This window comes from Xyrauchen texanus, chromosome 19 (genome assembly GCF_025860055.1).
Source record: "Xyrauchen texanus isolate HMW12.3.18 chromosome 19, RBS_HiC_50CHRs, whole genome shotgun sequence".
Taxonomy (NCBI): Eukaryota; Metazoa; Chordata; class Actinopteri; order Cypriniformes; family Catostomidae; genus Xyrauchen; species Xyrauchen texanus.
The window spans coordinates 19999702-20020964 of record NC_068294.1 but is presented as its reverse complement, the minus strand read 5'-3'; the positions used below and the strand labels follow the sequence as shown (position 1 = coordinate 20020964).

Genomic DNA, 21263 nt, shown 5'->3' with positions numbered 1-21263 from the left:
AACTTTGACTCATTGGAGACATGAGAGGCAGTGATGGGTCTTAGAATAGACAAACACTATAGGACAGGGTTTGCGTGAGTGATCTCAGGTAATTTCCAGCTCACTAAATGTTCCTTGGTCCAGCTCTGCTGTAATTAGCTAGTGCAGCTCATACTGTATATCAATTACAAAATGATGTCTAAAAAAAAATGTGGCTTGGAAGACAATTTCTTAGGACAACTGGAGATGGGAGCTTTTGGGGAAGTTTAAGAGTGTAAGTTAGAGGATGTATATTTACTGGTTAGGGGTGTAGGTTTGAAATCAAGGCTGTTTTGATTTGAATGTTATTTAATGTAGAATGTGTTATTGACACATAATGTTCATATTGTGTTCTCATTGTAAACATCAAATTACACTAAAATAGTCATTACATTGAAGACAGAAACTCACTTCACAAAATGCTTCAAGTATCAGAATTGATATAATCTTCATAATGATAGTGTCATGAGAATTATGTTTTTATTTATGAGGAGTATCATAAGTTTTGATGTTTATGTTCACGTGTGGACAGTGTATACGAGGGAAAAAGAAAGTACTTTTTGAATTATTTCACAACATTGCCAGAACACGTGAGTGTATTGGATTTTCTTTTTAATAACTGTTATAAATGTACATGTAATAAATATTGATTGCATTTATGTTTATATTGGCTTGTAATGCAAGTACCATGTTTGTAAATACACAAAGCAGACACTTTGATGTTATTCGAGTGACTCAGTTACTGATTTCATTTTCACACCCACATGACTCATGAGTACTCCAACAGGAACCAATTTAATCCACAGCGATTTACACTACATTGAACTATGCCGTGGTTCATCATATGCCGAGGCTATCCCTGGTTAGCCTAGCTGCAAGTTTTGATCTGTTATTTCTCAAGGTCAAGGCTAATGACATCATCTTTAACTTTCCTCTCACAATAATAAAGCCAAAGTAGGGGGACAACAGACAGCAGCTACAAATCTACTCAGAGCACTAACAACAATATAAAGGGTAGACTCTGTGTCATTAGTAGCAGGCTGGAGGATGCCCACAACTGGGGATTTACTGTCCCCAAATCAAGGCTTACAAAGCAAAGGTTAACACTCTGTCTGAGGACAGACCTTCTGAGAGAGCTTAGACGACAGAGAGAGAGAGAGACAGTCTCGAGCGAGAGGGCAAGAGCACATCTTTAAGCTTTTTCAGTGATGTCACGAGCTTGTCAGGCAGGTTTTAAAAGCCAAAACACTTTAGTTTGGCAAAATACTCTGATGGCATGTTGCAATGAGGGTTTATTATTAAGAGAGAGTGAGAGTAAGAGAGAGGATTGTGGGCAAGCAGATGATGGAGATGAATAGTTGAGATAGTATGGTCTCTAGACCTGATGCTGGGGGAGTAGTGAAGCTGACAAAAAGCCAGGACTGAGGTCAGCTAATAACAGCACTTACTCGCTTATCTGACAGGCCTTAACACTGATGGAACTCAAACACAAGGGAAAGAATATACCTGCTGAACAAATCTCGTTTAGTACAACATACAAAGTGATGACTGCAAGGCCTAGAATATATCTAGGAATAGATACTTACAGCATTTCCCAATTTGAGCTTTCAAGAAATTAATATATTTTTCTTATTTATAAATAGAGTAATGCCAAGTTGTCCAGTAGAATTATAATTTTGGACATAACTAGATCCTAAGAAGGTAATGGTAACAGTGTGTGTGTGGTAATGTTATGAACTAAAAAAAACATTAATATGAGTGGAAAACATGCTAATATTTCTTTTGATGTTCCTCTAAAATTATGGGCTCATTATGGGTCAGTTTCTGCTTTTCAGCAATAAATTTGTTTGTCTCAGAAGCAGCTTTCTTCTAGTTAATAGAGAGCCCTGCTGGAAGCCCGAGTAGAATAAAACAGGCATCCTTTTGGGATATCATTAGTAACATTAATAACAAAATAACACTGTTTACAGGGGACAAGCACTGCTATGTTAATAACATGAACATGCTTTTTTTTTTTACACTATTCAGAGAAGAGGTAAAAAAAATAAAATAAATAAGATTCACTGTCCTATTCACGGTAACCGCTTCTGGGACGTGGCTTAAACTAATGACTGCTGTCGGCATGGTTTCAGAACAGCCACTAACATCATGTGCTTGAGCATTCATCACCTCCTCAGGTAAACAAATATTTAGGCCACGGGTTACTTCCCATTACAGGAGCTTTGAACAGCATTCAATTGCACTTTCTTTTGAAATAAACATGTTAGGGGGCATTCACACAGGATGTGTACTTGTATTGTATTCTGTCAGTGCTATTTTAAAAAAAATACCTGCATTATTCACATTGTATATGTATTACTTCTTACAGTGACCCCAAAAAAGTTTTAGACAATTAGAATAAAAAAATGTATGAACATATTTGCATTATATAACAAAACACCAAACCAAGTGACATTTATTTCACAGCAATATAGTACAAACAGACTTTGAAGCAAAACATTTGACAAAAATACATTTATTCGTTTTAAACTCATAGATCAAATTTAATAATAATTAAAAAAAGTATTGTATTTGGACACTTCTGGTTGTCAAACTTTGCAGAGCATGTCCAAATGTCATTTATTTCAGGGGAACTTACTATATACGTCCACTAGAAATGACCTTGGGAACACTTGGCTAAAAGTAATCAAAAAGGAAAAACAAAAGTGAAAAGGTAGTTCAGAGAAAAGATCCTGCATTGTTTGCAGATGCCACTTGGTTTTATAAATAGGTAACACTTTACAATAAGGTTATATTCGTTAACATTAGATAATGCTTTATGGTATCATGAACTAACAATAAACACATATTTTTTCTTCAGAATGTATTTATCTTTGTTCATGTTAGAGAACAAATATATAATTGTTCATTGTTAATGTTAGTTCATGGTGCATTAACTAATATTAACATATCCGACTTTTGATATAAAAATATATTCATATATGTTTAAATTAGCATTAACCAAGATGAATAAATGCTGTAAAAGTATTGTTCATTGTTAGTTCATGTTAACTAATGCAGTTAACTAATGCTAATTAATGGAACCTTATTGTAAAGTGATACAGATATTTTGCTATCTACGCAATAAACATTTTTAAAGTGTGACTAAATACTTTATTTTGAAGTGTGTGTATTCTGTTACATCTTTTAATAGGCACATTTAGCCTTTGTGATTTTTTTTTTCCCAGTGTATCGTCGTTTTAAAAGACTAGTTAAATTAAACTTAAATGAGGAAAAAAATCATAATGGTCACTTTATATTAGGCCGCCTTAACTACTATGTACTAACATTAAATACATACAAGACTATGTATTTACTGTGTAACTACATCTTGTTTGTGCAAAATGCCCACATTTGCTGCTACTGAGGTTGAGCTACAGGTAGGTTTTGGGGTAAAGGTTGGGTTACGGATAAAGTTAACAGTGTAACTAAAAATGTAATTAAATGCAGGCACTTTAATGTGATGCAACAGCATATATTTACATAATATGTACATTGTATAAAATGGTACATAGTATTTAAGGCCACCTATGATAAAGAGGGACCATAATAATAATAATAAAACAAGATCCCCACATTCTGCTCCCTACAACACTCCCTTTAGCAGTTTTAAAAGCAAGAATGCTGTGTGAAAACACTCCTGAATGGGAACACACGGTAACTGTTGTTGCAATGTAGAAACCTGCATGTAAATTCTGTCATTTATGAGTTATGAATTGAAAGATAGTCTAGACAGCATTAGTGCTCATTCTGATGGCATTACACAATAAGACAAACTCCTCACTGGTCTGCTTCATAAAGATTTATAGCCCAGGCTTAGTGCTGCTGAGCCCTGCTCCTCTGTTCTGGATTGCGCTGTGTGATATTTGCTTTTAGAGTCAGGGGACAGAGGAGGACTATTTCATTCAGCTCTGCCCATCTCCTCTTGCTATAAACTGCCACAATGTAATGTTCTGTGCCATAAAAAAAAACAAAAATGATGCACTTTGCAAAATACCAAATCATAAGGTCTAATGCCAAGGTGTCAGCATTATTTTCCGCTATTTGTTGGAGGGGATAAATTTCATGTGAGATTTATTGATAAGGTGTATCAATATTTCATTGCTGTACCTTGTGATGCTTTCAGATTCAATGTGAATTGAGATTTATTTCCAAGCAGGGTGCTCCAGTGTTGCATTAAGAGTCTGAATTTGAAACAATCTCTACCAACAAAGGCAAACGGAACATAAAACAAAAGACAAGGTCACCTGTGAACAAACATTACATGGTTTACAATAGAATTACTACCTTTTTATCTCCCTGCACACAAGGATTTGAATTACACAAGAGACTTCATGCTTGAGTGAATGTACAGTATGTATGTGTCCATAAAAGGAGTGTGAATTGTGAATGTGTGGGAAAGAGAGTTAGACACAAAGAGACAGTATTAGAAAGCGAGAGAGATGATAATGATGATGAGGTACCTAAAGAGGTTTATAAATAAAAACTATGGCCATCACTTGACATAAGTTCATTGGTAATTGGAAACTTTCATTAAACTCCAATTAGACCAAAGTTAATTGTATTCATCCTGATCAAAAGTTTGATAGGAAGAAGGAAACAGAATACGGTATGGCCAGATTATGTCTTAATTTGGCATGTAATGAGTTTAAAGCTCAAGAGACCCTTAAAATAAAGACGTTAAAGATACCCAAACTATCCCCCTCCAATTCTACCTTATTAACTTTAGAAGGTACAATCTAGTTCCTCCAATAGCCTAACGTCACAATCAAACATGACTCTCATCGGACATCCACAAAGAGACCCTTTAACTAATTTACTATATAGTTTATATTATATTTTCCAAAGTGCAGTTGAGGATTATTGATCTCAACATACAAAAACTACTACCAAGCAATTACATGTATAAGCACTGAACTAATCTATTTTATTCCAATTGTAGCTTTTCTTTTGCTATAAATCTAAAATGAAATCTTTTCAGTTCATTTCAGAATCTTCCAGCACTCCAGGGCACTTAAGAATGAGAAAAGGTAATAAGATGCAGACAACATAGAAGCAGTATACTTTGCCAGTACAAAAGACAAAAGTGTACCTGCAACTCGACACAAGAGCCTTGAAGGTAGAACAAAAGAGCTTGAGTCGCACAGGATAAAGATGATATGCTTGTGGTGACAAAGCAATCAAACTGCTACTTTATAACTATTCCAGCATGAACCATGCTGAAATGGAAGCATTTTTGCTGAGGGTTTTAAAAAAAAATTTCAGTCAGGATTTTTTTTTTTTTTTAAGATTACTGGAAATGTAACACCACTTTTTTTTCCTAAATAAAAAAAAAAAAAATTCTGATTTTTGTTAGCGACCGTTCAAATATTACTATCATCAAATAACAGAAAACAAACATAGTTAGTTGCATACTTAGTCCACAAAACAATTAATTTCAGTACAGAAAGAGTGCAAATCCACAACATATTTTGTGAAGAGCATAATTACTAGTCACCATCAATGGGGTGCTAATGGGGTGCCCCAAGCAACAAATCCATTTACTTTCGCTCCATTTATTATTTTAATATGTGCTTTCCTGAAATCCTTTATTTTGCGCATAGCTTCATCATAATTAGGGATTTATTGACTGATTCGATCATCTGAGAGCTATTGTGTGTGTGTGTGTGTATATATATATATATATATATATATATATATATATATATATATATATATATATATATATATATAATATTTGAAAATTAAAAACAACAACACTAAAAACCGCAAGCAAATTCCATTTTCTGTCTGAATAAGATGAGCAATTATAGATCACCCATTCACATTTACACCACATCAACAACACACCACATGCAACACAAATACAGGCCAGCTCTGTCTATGCTGCACACTGGCCATCGAGCGTGTGATTGGGAATTGTCAGCCTCTGTCCACTCTCTCTACCTCTCTAACGGACACCCAATTTGGAGGAGAGGATTTGCTATAAAGCAGCAGTGAGGTTGGAAATAAAAGTGTTATTTCTCCCCTCTGCTTCCCTTAGGATCCTGTAAACAGCGCTGGTCGGGTGATAACGCCACTCTATTGTGAGAAGCTCCTTGGTTCAATGACATCTCTTCACAACTGAGGCCCTAAAATGGCCTGGAATCAATTATTTAGCTCAAACTGTGATAAAGCTGATAGATAGAGTCTGACAAAGTGTGGACAGAGAAAAAAAAAATATATAGCCATAGGTCAGCAATACAACTGTTTTCCTGATTTAAAAGAGAACAGATTTTTTTAAAAATGAGACAGATTACTGTACCATACACACATATGGAACTGCACTCGTACATGTTTGAAAACATATTTATTTTGGCAGCTATAGAGACAATTGATACATCATCTTTGAGGGACAAGAAAATGGAGCCAGTTATAATGCATTTTGATTTACCAGAAACGTTAGTCAACCACAGGTGCTGACAGTTCCCTGGGAGTTGAGAAGAGTTCAGACTCACAAAGGGAGAGAGGTAAAGACAGATGAAGGGCAAGAAGTAAAGCACAGTGCGTGTACTTATCAATCTTTGCCCTCTACAAATGAAAAGACTGAAAGTCTTTCAAGCTACACACAAATGTGTAGTTTGTACTCCGTTAAAACATGCCAATGGGCAGAACCACTAAACAAGCAGTGAGTGATGCTGGTCACATCGGAAGTCTGGTTCTTTCATCAAAGCTTTGAGATGATGTTGACATGTAACAGTAACAACTACCTGAGTAGCTACAATGTTCTGCAGAAAGGAAATCAGAAATTGTTATGCAGTACAGGGGAATTAAACCTTGAGCGGTGTCTGTTGGTCAGGGGCCTCAGGGGAGGCTGACGATGTCTGGGCCGTGCAGGTGCAAGGGGTAGAGGATGCGGGTGGGCCAAGTTTATATATGTGATGACTATCGGTGAACAGATTGTGGTGCTGGGGGATATTTATAGGTAAACGCACACCTTTGTCTTCCACTGCTTCCCTACCCACATGCCTTTGGGTGAACGCGCCCCTTCCAACGTCTCTGATATTTTCCACAGTCATAAAAAAGTCAAGACTAGTTTCTCAAGTTAATAAAGGTCAATTTTCTTTGAAGCACTGGGGGTTAATAAGAAGAATATGGGGTGACAAATGTTGAGATATGTCTAGGTTTCTCATCCCAAAATGACAACAGAAGAACAATTTGAAATATTGCATATAAATAAAATATTAGCACTGAGATATTAGTTCCTATACAGTAAGCACATTCTCTCTCTATATATACACTACTGGTCAAAAGTTTTCAAACACTTATTCTTTATTATATATTTATTTTATTTTTCTTTGCACATTTTAGAATAATAGTAAAATCATCACAACTATGGAATAATAGAAACGGAAATTATGATGTGACTAAACAAAATCTAAAATAAATCAATATTTTTGCATCTTCAAAGTAGTCATCCTTTGTCTAGAATTTGCAGAAATGTACTCAATGACATTTTCTCAAGCAACTTCTTGAGGTATCCCCCTGGGATGCTTTTTTATAATAATAACAGTATTGAAGGAGTTCCCATCTATATGCTGGGCACTTAGTGGCTGCTTTTAATTAATATTTGGTCCACGTTATCCATTTCAAAAACATCAAAAACTTTTTTTTAATTACATTTAATAATTAAATAAATATTTTATAATTAAATAAATTAATATGGTGGCACAATTATATTTTTGTCTACAAAACTAATTTCAAACATTTAAGCACACGCCTTCAGATCAAAAGATTTTGAAGATCATCAAGTATTTCAAAAGATTTGACCGGTAGTGTGTATATATATATATATAAAAAAAACAAGTATGTATTTATTAATTATACATTTGTATTAGAGCTGTCAAAATGTACATGTTAATGCATGCGATTAATTAAAACACTTATTATTTTTTCTTAATTGCAATTAACACATTTACCTTTAATACGGCATATACCAGCATTTCAAAACAAGCCTAACTTGTTAGATAGAAATCAAGAATTTTTCAGCCTAAGTAAGGCACATTTGAATGACCACAGAAGCACGTCAAGTCTTAACTATCACAAAAAATCAGAATGAGAAGTTTTTGTCTGCAAGCGCTTTTCATGTGGAATTCAAAGTGGCGCTGATGCCCTGTTGCAAATCATGAATGATCGCTGTAACAAAGCGGAAATTCACAGTCTGCTGGCTGATTAATATTGTGAAGGATAAAGGGGGTTGCACACTGGAAAATAAATGCATTTTGACAGGAAAAGAAGTATATTTAGAATCAAATTTAAGAACTTTCACAATCTGTGATTAATGAAAATTAAATACAAAAATATTGCGATTGATCACAATTAAAAAATGTATCAACTAAATGTTTTATGTAATTAATAAAAATATAATGAATATATTTAATTATTAAAAATAAGTATAAAATATTACATAATGGTATACATCATGGTAGTATTTGTGGTATTGGATATTTTCATTACTGTATTACAGTAAAACACAAATGGGGTCAAATGTGCTTAAATTAAATGGCAATAATATCACAATACAATACAATCATAACGGTCCAAAATATACTTCTTACATCAAAATACATTCTTTTTTCTTTAGGGTGAAATATGACCTGACCATTTCTTTGTGAGATTCATCCACAGGAACTCAAGCAGTATTTCAAGCTATTAAAATTACAAATGCGCATTGCATTGAGTAGTGAGAGAATCATGTATGTGACTCAAGACCTCATGAGAAAACTTGTCGCCTAAAACATAAACACTGTACCAAAAATGTATACCTTCTGCAATCACTTCACATTTGAGTCTCAAATGTACAGTACAAGGGAAATAACATCTTTGAGACTTTAGGGGAGACAAGTTTATAGCGTGAAATAGCACAGAGGCTTTGAGATGTTGCTGGATTTGTAGAGTGGGAGTTATCTGGTTATTACTCCGCTTCCAAGTTCACAGCTTAGTTTATTTGAGGGGAACTGCGGATCAGTAATCAAAAAGTCTGATTCAGACAGAGCAGGGAGGGCAGATGCATCCATCGATGTTTGAACATCAACTTACTGTTTAATATCACCTCTCTGAACTCAGGATAGCGAATGCTGCACCAGAGCGTATATCTTGTAAGGAAATACTTTCCTTTTTAGAGAGGATTTACAATGACTAGTATTTCTGAGATAATAGCATGAACCACCTCTTGAGAGAAGAGCGCACAGGGGTAAATGAGAAAGGTACCAGAGGCTAACTGAAACGGCACTATGTTTTCACACTAATTTACACCTTCAAAGTCATATGCTATCACATGGTGCAGCCCAGCACACCTTAAAGGGACACAGTCCATCAGCTGTGTGTCATTTCAGTGCAGAGGAAAGTTGCATGTGCCTGTTGCTCTATTTGCGAGATAAGAACATGGACAGTCACCATAGTGTGATTGATAGCAATGCAGTAAGGCAAGTCTATGAATAAAATATCCATAGCTGTAACATTTATAATGAAAATACACACCGTTGAGACTCAGCATTATGAATTTTCATTGTAAATGTTACAAACCGTTGAGACTCAAATTACATAATTATAAGAACTGTCAGATAATTACTGTATTCGAACAACCCAGCAGGCATTTTACTTTCCAATGGGTAATTCACCCCTGGGTTTATAGGTGATAACTTCTATCCTGTTGTAACTGACCTCTTATTCTTTGTTAAAAAAAAATCTTAAATCTTTTTATAATTTTCTGTTACATTTAATGTTGCTGTTACAATATATATTTAATTTCTTGCTAACTACAACAGTGTACAGGATTTTCCTATCTGTCTTTGTAGCATTAGTACTGATTTTTCAATAGAAATGAGCAACATTTATTTTATTTATATTTTTTATCTGCATTATAGGAACAAACAAATCATTGTGTGGAAGGGAGATTTACAGTATACAATTCCAAATATATTTCTGTCTGATTTCTGTCATAAACTGCCATATGCTCAGGCAATATGGCTTGTCAGCCTTGCTTCAACAATATCTATCATTTTTAAGGCTTTTTATATGCATGTATTGTGTATGTCTTATTGTTCATGATTATCACATGTAATTTTGTCACTGCTCATATTCCTAGCTCAACAGCTCCCTCTTTGTGAAGCATCATGACCTGAAAGAGAACATCTGCCCTTTTTGGGCACATTTAACAGGAAGTGATCCTACCTGTTACCTTAATGTTGAAAGAAACCCCCTCAAATGTGCCAATGTGAAACGTCTATGCACAATATTACAATATAATCTGGTGTAGAAATAAGTCTATAGAAAATGCAAGAAAACTGCATAAACTTAGTTTAGAGGTAGGGATGATCATAACTAATCTAAGCAGATTCATGGATAAACCATAGTGGGGAACAATAACCTGTAAGGGGACACCTGACTTCATTGACAATTTCCTAGCTCTGATTAAATGCTGAATAAAGCTGCAGTTCATCATTGACACAGTTAATTCAAATAAATAGGAGGCACTGAAAACATGCAGCCTCTAGAGTTAGTGCTCTATGCTCTCTCTGCATAAATGTCCGCCATAGATAATCAATGAGGCTTTGTAATGAAGACTTTTGTTCATTGGAGAAGAGGCTTTTAGATGATCGGTCACACTGGCATTGTTCCGTAAACAGGGCTGGATGAAAGCCATGAGTTATTTAAAGGTACATGCCACAGCCCAGAATGCACACAAAAGTGACTGCAAAGGACTGTATGTATAAATCTATTATTATTTTAATTTTTTTACTTACAGCAGCTAAATTTACCACATTAACAACATTATGACTGTTCAAAGAAAAAGCTGTTCATAGAGCATTAAAATGATTGGATAATACACTGACTACTTTATTAGGAACACTATGGTCCCATCTGCTAGGTCTTGAAATGACCTTCGACGTGCTGTGCATTCTGAGATGCTATTCTGCTCACTATTGCACAAAGTGGTTATCTGAGTTACCATTGCATTTCTGTCAGCTGGAACCTTTCTAGCCATTGTTGGGCCTCATGTACTCAGATAGGAGACAGAGGCAGGCCTTCATACAGTCATAAAGCCTGACTGCGGCATGTAGGAACACTAAAAGCCTGATAAAACAAATGGTGCCAAAATCAAACAAAGGGAGTCCAAAACATAATACAAATCCCATCAAGCCTTGCTTATTTTATCCCTAGTGTGAAATTCTGAATGATAAAACTGTAAACTCCTATTGGATGAAACACACGACAGAACGCATTCCTCAACCATGACGACAATGAGAGTATAAAACCCAGAAATTACTTCTAAGCTTTGCTTCCAAACAGTATGAGCCGTGTCTAGTTGCAGCCCTGCTGCTCCTAGGGGTAGCCTCGTTGCCCAAGGAAGTAACATACGTACCTGAACTTTGGCCATACAGTCACCATCTTGCTGGATGAGCCAAAACGGATACGAACAAGACAGCTAAGCAATCCCCGTCTCACCCTTTTGCCCTCAGAAGTGAAGAAAGAAGGTTTCTCTTCCTTCTTCAACCGAATCGACTTCACTAATATCTCCGCCAACCTGCCAAATGAGCTAGGAATTAGCCTCCCGTCATCACCGAGCTTCAAAGATCGAGTCGGAGTCAAACGATGGATGAACACACGTTCTACCTGCGTCCTCAAGATAGATTATTATAGTGTGTTATTCTTGTGTATAAAGGCTATTGCTTGTACAGTTTACGGACAGCCGAGTCCACTCATTGCTGCTAATAATACATAAGGTATTATTGTAACTTACTGTTACCAAGAATGAGATTTTCTGTGTTGTCGTCCAAACATTGGGCCGTTTGTGCATTTCCGCCATCGTGGCTGAGACCAGCACACTGAGTTCATCCATTAAAGGACCACCGACCGTAGTGGATAGATTACAAGCTGTTCACCGCAACTGAGTGATAAAACTAATGGTTGCCTTCTCTCCAATGAGCGCTAAAACTGGCTTCAGTGCCGTCACTCTGTTCTCTCCCTCTCGTACTAACCACACACACAAACACACACACGACCCCTCACAAACATACCCGCAGGCACATTTGGCGAGCAGATAACTTGGCGATAGAACCCAGCTTTGTCCCCAAGTTATCGTACCAGCGGAGACACACATTAAATGGGCAGACGGCATTAACCAGTCTCTCCGGCCACACTCACGGCCACACTCTCTGGCAAAAAACCGAAGTACTCTCCACGAGTGTCACATATGCAATTTTGTGCCCTCCTTCTCTCCACACACACACACACACACACACACACACACACACACACACACACACACAAAGACAAAGATGACTTGTTTGTTACCATATCTAATTATGTTACTGTTTAGTTTGTAGTTGGAAGTCAGAAGTTTATCGACTGCATTGTATTGATTACTAATTGAAATTACTGCATCAATAAACTTTGTTATACTTAAAAAGAGAAAAGTTTTGGTATTGTTCTGCATGCACCGGTGCCAATGGCAGGCAGGCGATGTAAGTGCTCGGATTCAAGCCTTCGTTGTTTAAATTTTGAATGTCGATGTTCTCTGGATGTCGACATTCCCAAGAGAAAAATCCTTTATTGAGACTGGTATAATGTCTGGTTATTATTCCCTGATTCCACGGTGGAACCTCGGCAATATTAATGCTTAATAATATTCTATTGATTTTGATAATTGATAGTTGTCTTTGATGATTGTTGATTTGAATGATTAATAAGGTAATGTTGATTCTAATCAATGTTCTATTGATTTGAATAATTATCTTTGATAATTATTAATTATTGCTAATAACAAAACCAGCTCCTGAACGAAGCGCCCAACACCGTTCTCTGTTGGCCTCTCTCATCAACAAGGTGTTTACATCCGCAGAACTGTTGCTCACTAGATGTTTATTGTTTTTTGCACCATTCGGAGTAAACTCTAGAGACTGCTCTATTGGATTCTATAAATCCCAATAGATCAGCAGTTTCAGAAATACTCAAAACAGCCCGTATGGCACCAACAGGCATTTGGTCTTTCAGAAGGGAAAAATATACTCTAGTTTGTTTGTTTGCTGTGTTTTTTGCTGTGACACTGGACTAGTAGCTGTTGTTAGCCAGGAGATTGTGCACTTTACTGACAATTAAGGCAAATATTTGTCTTTTAGTGAGATTTTTAGGGCAATCCTGCTTCAGTGTCAGGCAATTGACACTTTTTGATTTTTAGTTGCTCATTTGTGGGCTTTTGAGGTATGTAACAGGCTCATTGCTGTTTACTTGGCAGAACAAGCATTTGGTCTGTCAAAGGGGAACAATAACTGTAGTTTGTTTGTTTGTTGTGTTCTTTTTTTTGCTGTGACACTGGACTAGTAGCTGTTGTTAGTCAGGAGATTGTGCTGCACTTCACTGACAATTAAGGATGACGCTACTGTCTCAGCTCGTATCTCTACATGCCTCTCAGACATTTCGGACTGGATGAAGGAACGACACCTTCAGCTCAACCTTGGCAAGGCAGAACTCCTCGCGATCCCAGCCATGTTGACCACAACCTCACTGTTCATCTTGGTTCATCTACACTAACACCAACAATAACAGACCGAAACCTAGGAGTGGTGGTAGATGACCAGCTTAATTTCACTGCACACATCTCATCAACTGCTCGGTTTTGCAGATTTGTGCTTTACAACATCAGGAAAATCAGACCTTTCCTGTCTGAATATGTTACACAGCTCCTGGTCCAAGCTCTGGTTTTCAGAGCATTAGTGAGACAGAGAGAGAGACACAAAAAGCAAGTTCAAAGGATTTATGAACAACAAATAATAATAGTCTCTGTGTGTTGTGGAAGTCAGGAATAGATTTGTGCAATCCTCCATTGAAGCTTAGCTGACACACAGCAAACAGGAAGGCAACCACACGCCCGGCACATGGGCAGAGACGAGGTATCCTCTGTGGATGATAAGCTGACAATCAGCAAACTGTAAGGAAACCACACACCCGACAGGCGGGCAGAGACAGGCATCCAAAAGATACACAAGACAGGACCTACTACGCTGAGAGAGTGAGGTTAGTTACTTAACACCAAGCTTTCTATAATGGTAAATGTAACAGTCATCAAAGAATATATTCATAACAAACAACATTCAGTTAACACTGAACTACATTTAACTACATTCAACAAACCAGAAAAGGACATGACACATGTGTGGATTAAAAATAGGCAAAAACAAGCAAGGACAGGACATGAAACACAAGACAGAACATGGGACGATGATGTCACGATCCTGTCAGACAAAAACCCAACCTCACAAGGTGACAAGACCGTGACACAGGTCAATTCAAGACTAGACTACTGCAATTGTGGCACAGTTCTTGCTGCTGGTATTGATTGGAGGAGAGATTTTCGCTCTGGACCGAGGGACACCTGCACGCTCTGTTGGCGTGCTATCGTTGAGCTATGCTAGAGAGGGGCTGCTTTCACTGCGGCCTGCAAGGACAGCGCCATCCGCGGATATACCTGAGGATGTTAGAAGGAAGCGTGTTCATCCGACACGACCCCGAAGAAGAGGAAAGAGAGGAGGAATCCGTCTTCGTCTCCGAAACCGGGGAAACAAACCACCATTGCCGTCCATAATTTTGAGCAACGTGCGGTCTTTAAGGAACAAAATAGAGGAGCTACGCATAAACTCTAGGATCTGCCATCAGTACCGCGACTCTTCCTTGATGGTGTTTACAGAGACCTGGCTCCACCGTCATGTCCCTAGCTCAATGGTTGAACTTGAGGGGTTTTCCCTTGTTCGAGCAGACAGGGATGAAAACTCGGGGAAGACGAGAGGCGGCTGCGTTTTTGTCTACATTAGAGATTGATGGTGCTGCCAGTATACGGTGAGAGAGACACTGTGCAATTCTGATGTGGAAATATTGTGCTTATCATTGAGGCCTTTTTACCTTCCGCGAGAATTTGGAAACATTGTTATTTGTGCAGCGTATGTTCCACCGAGCGGGAATGCCGTTAAAGCGGCCAGCTGCATAACGGACTGTGTTAATAAGCAATTGAAACGTACTCCTGCAGCTCCGATTTTTATTCTTGGCGATTTTAATCACTGCAGATTGGAACTCTCACTTCCGGGATATGAACAGTATATTAAGTGTGAAACCCGGGGTAATAAGATTTTAGATAAATGTTTTGGGAATGTGAAGGATGCATATGTTGCAAAGTCTAAACCCCCTATATCGAATTGCGATCATAACACAATTCACTTGATGCCAACTTATAGAACACTTCTAAAAAGGTCTAAGCCACAGACAAAGACAGTTTCTGTGTGGTCCGAGGATAGCATTGAGAAATTAAAGGGCTGTTTTGCTTCTACTGATTGGGAACTCTTTCATGACAAGATGGACATTGAGGTGGCTACAGAGACTATAACTGATTATATTAACTTTTGTGTGGACACAGTCGTGGAGAAGAAAACTGTAACTGTATATCCTAATAACAAAAGTTATATAACAAAAGAAGTTAAGGAGTGTTTAAATAGAAAGAAATGGGCTTTTATTAATCAAGACAAAATTGAACTAAAATCAGTCCAAAAGGAATTAAATTTGCTACTGAAGGGGGCAAGGAAAAAACATAGAGATACTATAGAACAAAACTTTAATTCAGGGAACTCCAAAAAATTGTGGGACGCTATGAAAGTCGTAACTAATATGGCACCTCCTCGAAAGAGGCTTGTAAGTAGCAATGACCAACAGAGAGCAAATGACTTGAACGATTTTTTTCTTAGGTTTGAGTCACCAATGGATCAATTGTGTACTCTGGACCATATTATATGTAATTCAGGTCAAAGGCTAGAGATAGCATCTAATAAAGTAAGCTCACAATTTAGAGGTATATGTTCTAAAAAATCCATGGGTCCTGATGGAATTTCAGCTTTTTTGCTAAAGACTTGTGCAAATGAACTTACTCCAGCATTCTGCCCTATCTTTCAGAAATCTATTGACTCACATATTATTCCATCTTTGTGGAAGAAATCTATAATTATACTCGTTCCTAAGAAAACTTGCCCAGTTGGGAATTGTGATTTTAGACCTGTGGCTTTGACTTCAAATGTTATGAAATGCTTTGAGATACTTGTTGTAACTGTCTTAAAAGGATCAGGTTAAATCATTCCTTGATCCATTTCAGTTTGCATATAAGTTTGGACAGGGGACTGATGATGCTATTAACTGCATCACTCATTTGGTGAATAGCCATTTATAAGATTCCCAGGCATATGCTCGTTTACTTTTTATAGATTTTAGTTCAGCATTTAATACACTTCAACCCAATATACTGATGAAGAAGTTGATAGAGCTAGAAGTGAACCCATTCTGCATTAAGAGGTTTTATTCATTTTTAACTAATCGTACACAACAAGTCAGAGTAAATAATTTCTATTCTGAGATTAAAACTACCAATATAGGAGCCCCGCAGGGTTTTGTTAGCTCACCCTTTTTATTTTCACTATACACTAATGAGTGTGTCTCTAGTCAGGATGATACATTTTTCATCAAATTCTCTGACAACACAGCAATATTGAGCTTACTGAACAAGACTACAAATCCCTTGCAGTATTTCTCTGTTGTTGACAGATTTGTCAGCTGGTGTGACACACTAATTCTTTGGTTTTAAATGAAAGGAAGACTGTTGAAATGATTTTTGATCCTAGGTCTCTGGGAGACCATAGCCCTGTAATAATACATGGTGATATTATTGAACAGGTTTCTTCATATAAATACTTAGGAGTTTTTATGGACAATCTACTATGCTGATCTTCTCACATCGACAATCTTTGTTCCAGACTGCAGCAGAGGCTATACTTCCTGCGAAGGTTAACAATGTTTGGAGTAAACCAGAGGATTTTGTTTCTATTTTATCAGTCTGTTTTTGAAAACTTAATTAGATACTGTATTACTGCATGGTATGGAAATCTGACTGTTCAATCTAAATCAAAACTAGCACGACTGGTGCATTCAGCTCAAAAAATCATAGGGTGGGAGGAAAAACGAACCATACCAGAACTGTACGAGGCATCTATTTCAAGGCAAGCTAAAAGAACTGTCTCTGATGATACACATATTTTATACAAGTATTTTAAATTGCTACCATCAGGGAGAAGATTCAGGGTCTTGATGTGCAAGTCTAATCGTTATAAAAACTCTTTTGTTCCAACTGCGATCAAAAGTTTAAATAGAGATTTTTTTTTTAATTGATGTAGTATGCTGCTAGTTGTTTTTTTTTGTTTGTTTTGGTTTATATATATATATATATATATATATATATATATATATATATATATATATATATATATATAATTTATAGAAATGTGTTATTGCTTATTATTGTATGTTGTTGTATGCATTGTGTTGTGTGTGATTGATGTTGTGCACTGGCCGTGTCATGCGGTCCAAGACAAATTTCCCAGGAATGGGACAATAAAGTATAATAATAATAATAATAATAATAAAATAATTCTCTGTTGGCTGGCCTTCCAGCTAACAAAATTTTGCCACTGCAGATAGTCCAGAAAGCAGCAGTACATCTGTTCCTCAATCAGTCATAAAGCACTCATGTCATCCCACTCTTGATTTCACTGGCTACCTGTAGCTGTACGCATCAAATTCAAGGCTTTGACCGCACCCTCTTACTTCAATTCACTTCATCAGGTCTATGTTTTAACTCGCTCTCTGCGGTCTATGAATGAGCAACACCAGGTGGTCCTATCACAAAGAGACTCAAAGTCTATTTAATGATCGTTCACTTTCTCTGCTCCTCTGTGGTGGAATGAACTTCCAAACTCCACACGATCTGCTGTTACCTTCTCAACATTCAAGAACCAGCTAAAAACACATCTGTTCCACGAGCACTTAACAACATACACTAATTGCACTTACTTCTGCATTTAATGTACAGAAAAAAAAACTGTGAAAGCATCTTTATTGTGAGTTCACATACAACACACATTTTTTTTGCCTCGCATTGCTCGCTCGAGTTTGACTGCTGGATTAAATTTGCGTTTGCGCGAGTATTCCCCCTTCACTTCTGGAAAAGGACAGGAGAAGGGGCTTCTACGACAACTTATCTTTCCACCATCAACCAATATCACAACGATTGCTGCTCTGTATCTGTTGTGGAAGTCCCAGATATGTTGACGTTGTGTCATACAATTCCAGGTGCACACACCGCTACAACCATTTTCTCATCCATTTTTCCTGATTTCTTCTGCTACTACGTCAGTACAGAAATCCGGACAATCTCAATGCTGATAGGCTTTCACGAATTTGCGTCTATTCACGTCTTTGCATTGACTTTGTATGTAATCGCGCCGCACGAAAGCTTGATTCACGTTGTATGTGAATGCACCATTATTACTCTAGCTTCTGTGAGAACTTGGCAGATGTTGTTAAAGTATGTATGACAAATTGCTTGCTATGTGTCTCATTTGTTAGTCTGGTGACGGATAAAAGCATCTGCTAAATAACTAAATTTAAATGTAAATGTAACAATCATGCCATGGTCAAAATCACTGATACCAAATTTGTTCCCCTTTTTGATGGTTCATTTGAACAATAACTGAAGCTCCTGACCCATGTCTACATGATTATATGCATTACACTGCTGCCACACGATTGTCTGATTAGATAATCGCATGAATAAGCAGGAATAGAGGTATTCCAAATAAAGTGCTTAATGAGTTTATGTTAGCATGGTTGCATGTACTGTAAGTATTTTGAAGAAATATTAAGACAATATCAATTACATTTTCAAATCTATTTTTATAAACAGAAGAACAAAGACAGATGGACGGACAGATAGATAGAAGGGTAGATGAAGTGAGTCATGAATGTAGTGCTGAATGAATAGCAGAGCAGTTATGTTGCAGTTTCTGTGGCCGACTAGTCTCCTAACGCTTTTTTTAATGTATTTTTTTAACCAAAGTTCAGTTAAGACCTATGTGGTCCTGTCACAACTTCCATCATTGCAGGTGCAGGACAATGAGGAATGTGTGTGTCTGGGCAAAAGTAATAAGAATTATCAACAGGGTGTTTGCCCCTGAAGGTAATGGCACTGACCAATTTAAGTTAAACCCAACAGCTGGATGCTAGGTTATGGAGTTTCAGGAATGATGGCAACCTGTCTTTTAGCTCTTTTTCCTCATGAAATGATGCCATTTTCTGCCTCTGACCATTCATTGTCTACACTGGAGCTCTGAGGCTCGCAGGCCTGGAGGTGCAGGGGAGAGAAATTACAGCCATGCCTTTGCTCTTTGTTTGTCTATTCCCAATCCAGTCGCAATGCATCTCTGCGCAGTGCCGAATGTGCTGCATTCTGGCCTGCACTCAGGCCTGCTGATTACTGCGACTCTAGCTTGATTAATGGTGGATATGAAATGAAAATGATCTATTCATCAGAGGTATGAGGCAGTCTGCAGTCTTGATTGACTGTCAGCACAGGTGTTCACCAGTATAGGAGTTCGCTGTGAAGCAGATATCTCTTCATGCATACCACCAGTGTAAGAGCTGCAGTGGAAGTGTAATTTAAGGCATAAAAAGATTTAATGACATTAACGGACACATTTCGACTGCCTCCTTTTGGAAGTGGGAAGCAGTCAATGGGTAAAGAGGGGCTGACTTTAATCTTAATATAAATAGAGACCATAGTCATCTTCCACTGCCCAATCAGCTCGACAGGAGCATCCGCTGTGTGGTCTGAATGCAGCTACTTATTGAGATGCTGCTGATTCACAACCCCCTGCCGCTCATGCTGATGATAAACCAAACTGAATCACAGCCATCATCTTCACTCACACTCTTATCATCTTAAAATACCACTAAAATGAGCCCTTAATGAAAATATGACATGAAGATGATGTATGTGTTTCTCTGAGAGATATTCTGGGTGTGGGTTGCATGGTGTTTGAAGAATTATGGTGAGATGAAAATAAAGGATGATTAAAATAGCCTATTTCAAAATCTGAAGCATGAGAGAAATGTAAAATCTGAAGGAACTCAGAGAAACCCATTTACATCAAGCATTGCGGGTCCATTTCCACTGAGCGCAGTGGTTTCTTGCTTAATATCTTTGTTGAGTGCAGCTTTAGAGTTTTCAAGGAACTCAAGCAACAAACTGAAGAAGCCTCTTCAACCCCACTTTCATAGTGAAGCACCGGGCAGCAAACAGCTCTTTTAGATCAATTATTTGCTGTCAGCTATGTGTGTTTAAATCAGCATGGGAGAAACAGTGTGCACACTTTTCCAGGCTACACTGCCAACTTCGGTGTCTATTAAAATAGATTGTTCTCACAGTGCATGACCTTCCGCTTGTACTGATACTGAGGCCCAACATTACTACTTAAATTAGGATAGTCCCCCACCCCAACTGCATAATGAAATCCAAAGTGATTTCCACCACTTCACATCAGTCCACCAATGAAAAAGGTCAGATCAATTCACACACCTTCATGCGTTGTCTTCATTTAGCGTAGTCACATGCAGAGATGTCACAGCCCATGGCATTTGCACAGCAAACACATATATAAGTAAGTCTATATTCATGATGTGTTTAAAAGGGAAAGTGCCTGGTATTGATTGGAGATTGGAATGCCCATTTGCGTTTTGTTTTGCACACAGCTGACGCACTGCCTCGAGCATTAGATTGCCGAACTATAAAATAATACACTTTTACTCTCTCTTTTTCTCTCTCTCTCTCTCTCTCTACCTCAGGCAATCCTTAAACTCATCAACGTTTTAATGAGACTTTCAAGCTGGGATATAAATGACTGCCTGATTCTTTTATTCTGATTGGCAGAATCCCTGCAGATGACACATGCAAACAGAGAAGACAAGACCAGGCATTATTTTAAATATAATCTGATATTCATGATAGTATTATACTATTATGCTATACTAGTTGTAAACAAATTAGGAGAGTGACCTCTACCTGATGGCCAAGGCTTATTACCTTTTTTGCTATCTAATTTTACTCATTTACCTATACCCTGTAACGAACACTGGTGAGGGCACCTCCCCCTTCAGTCATCGGAGATCGGGTTCACCGGTGTATTAACCAGTAAAACCACATTCCCCATTAACCCATATATCCAGGTCTGATTATGCTCCAGCTGTGCCTTGTTGTCTCTGCCCTATTTAAGTAATGTCTGTTTTCCACCTCACTGCAAAGT

At 37.5% G+C, this 21263-nt stretch overlaps 1 protein-coding gene across 5 annotated transcripts in view; it reads right to left on the bottom strand.

Annotated features, from left to right (window-relative positions):
* Nucleotides 1–21263, bottom strand: part of LOC127659387 (protein diaphanous homolog 2-like) — a 609426-nt gene that overhangs the window by 159550 nt on the left and 428613 nt on the right. The gene's annotated exons all lie outside the window — the stretch shown is intronic.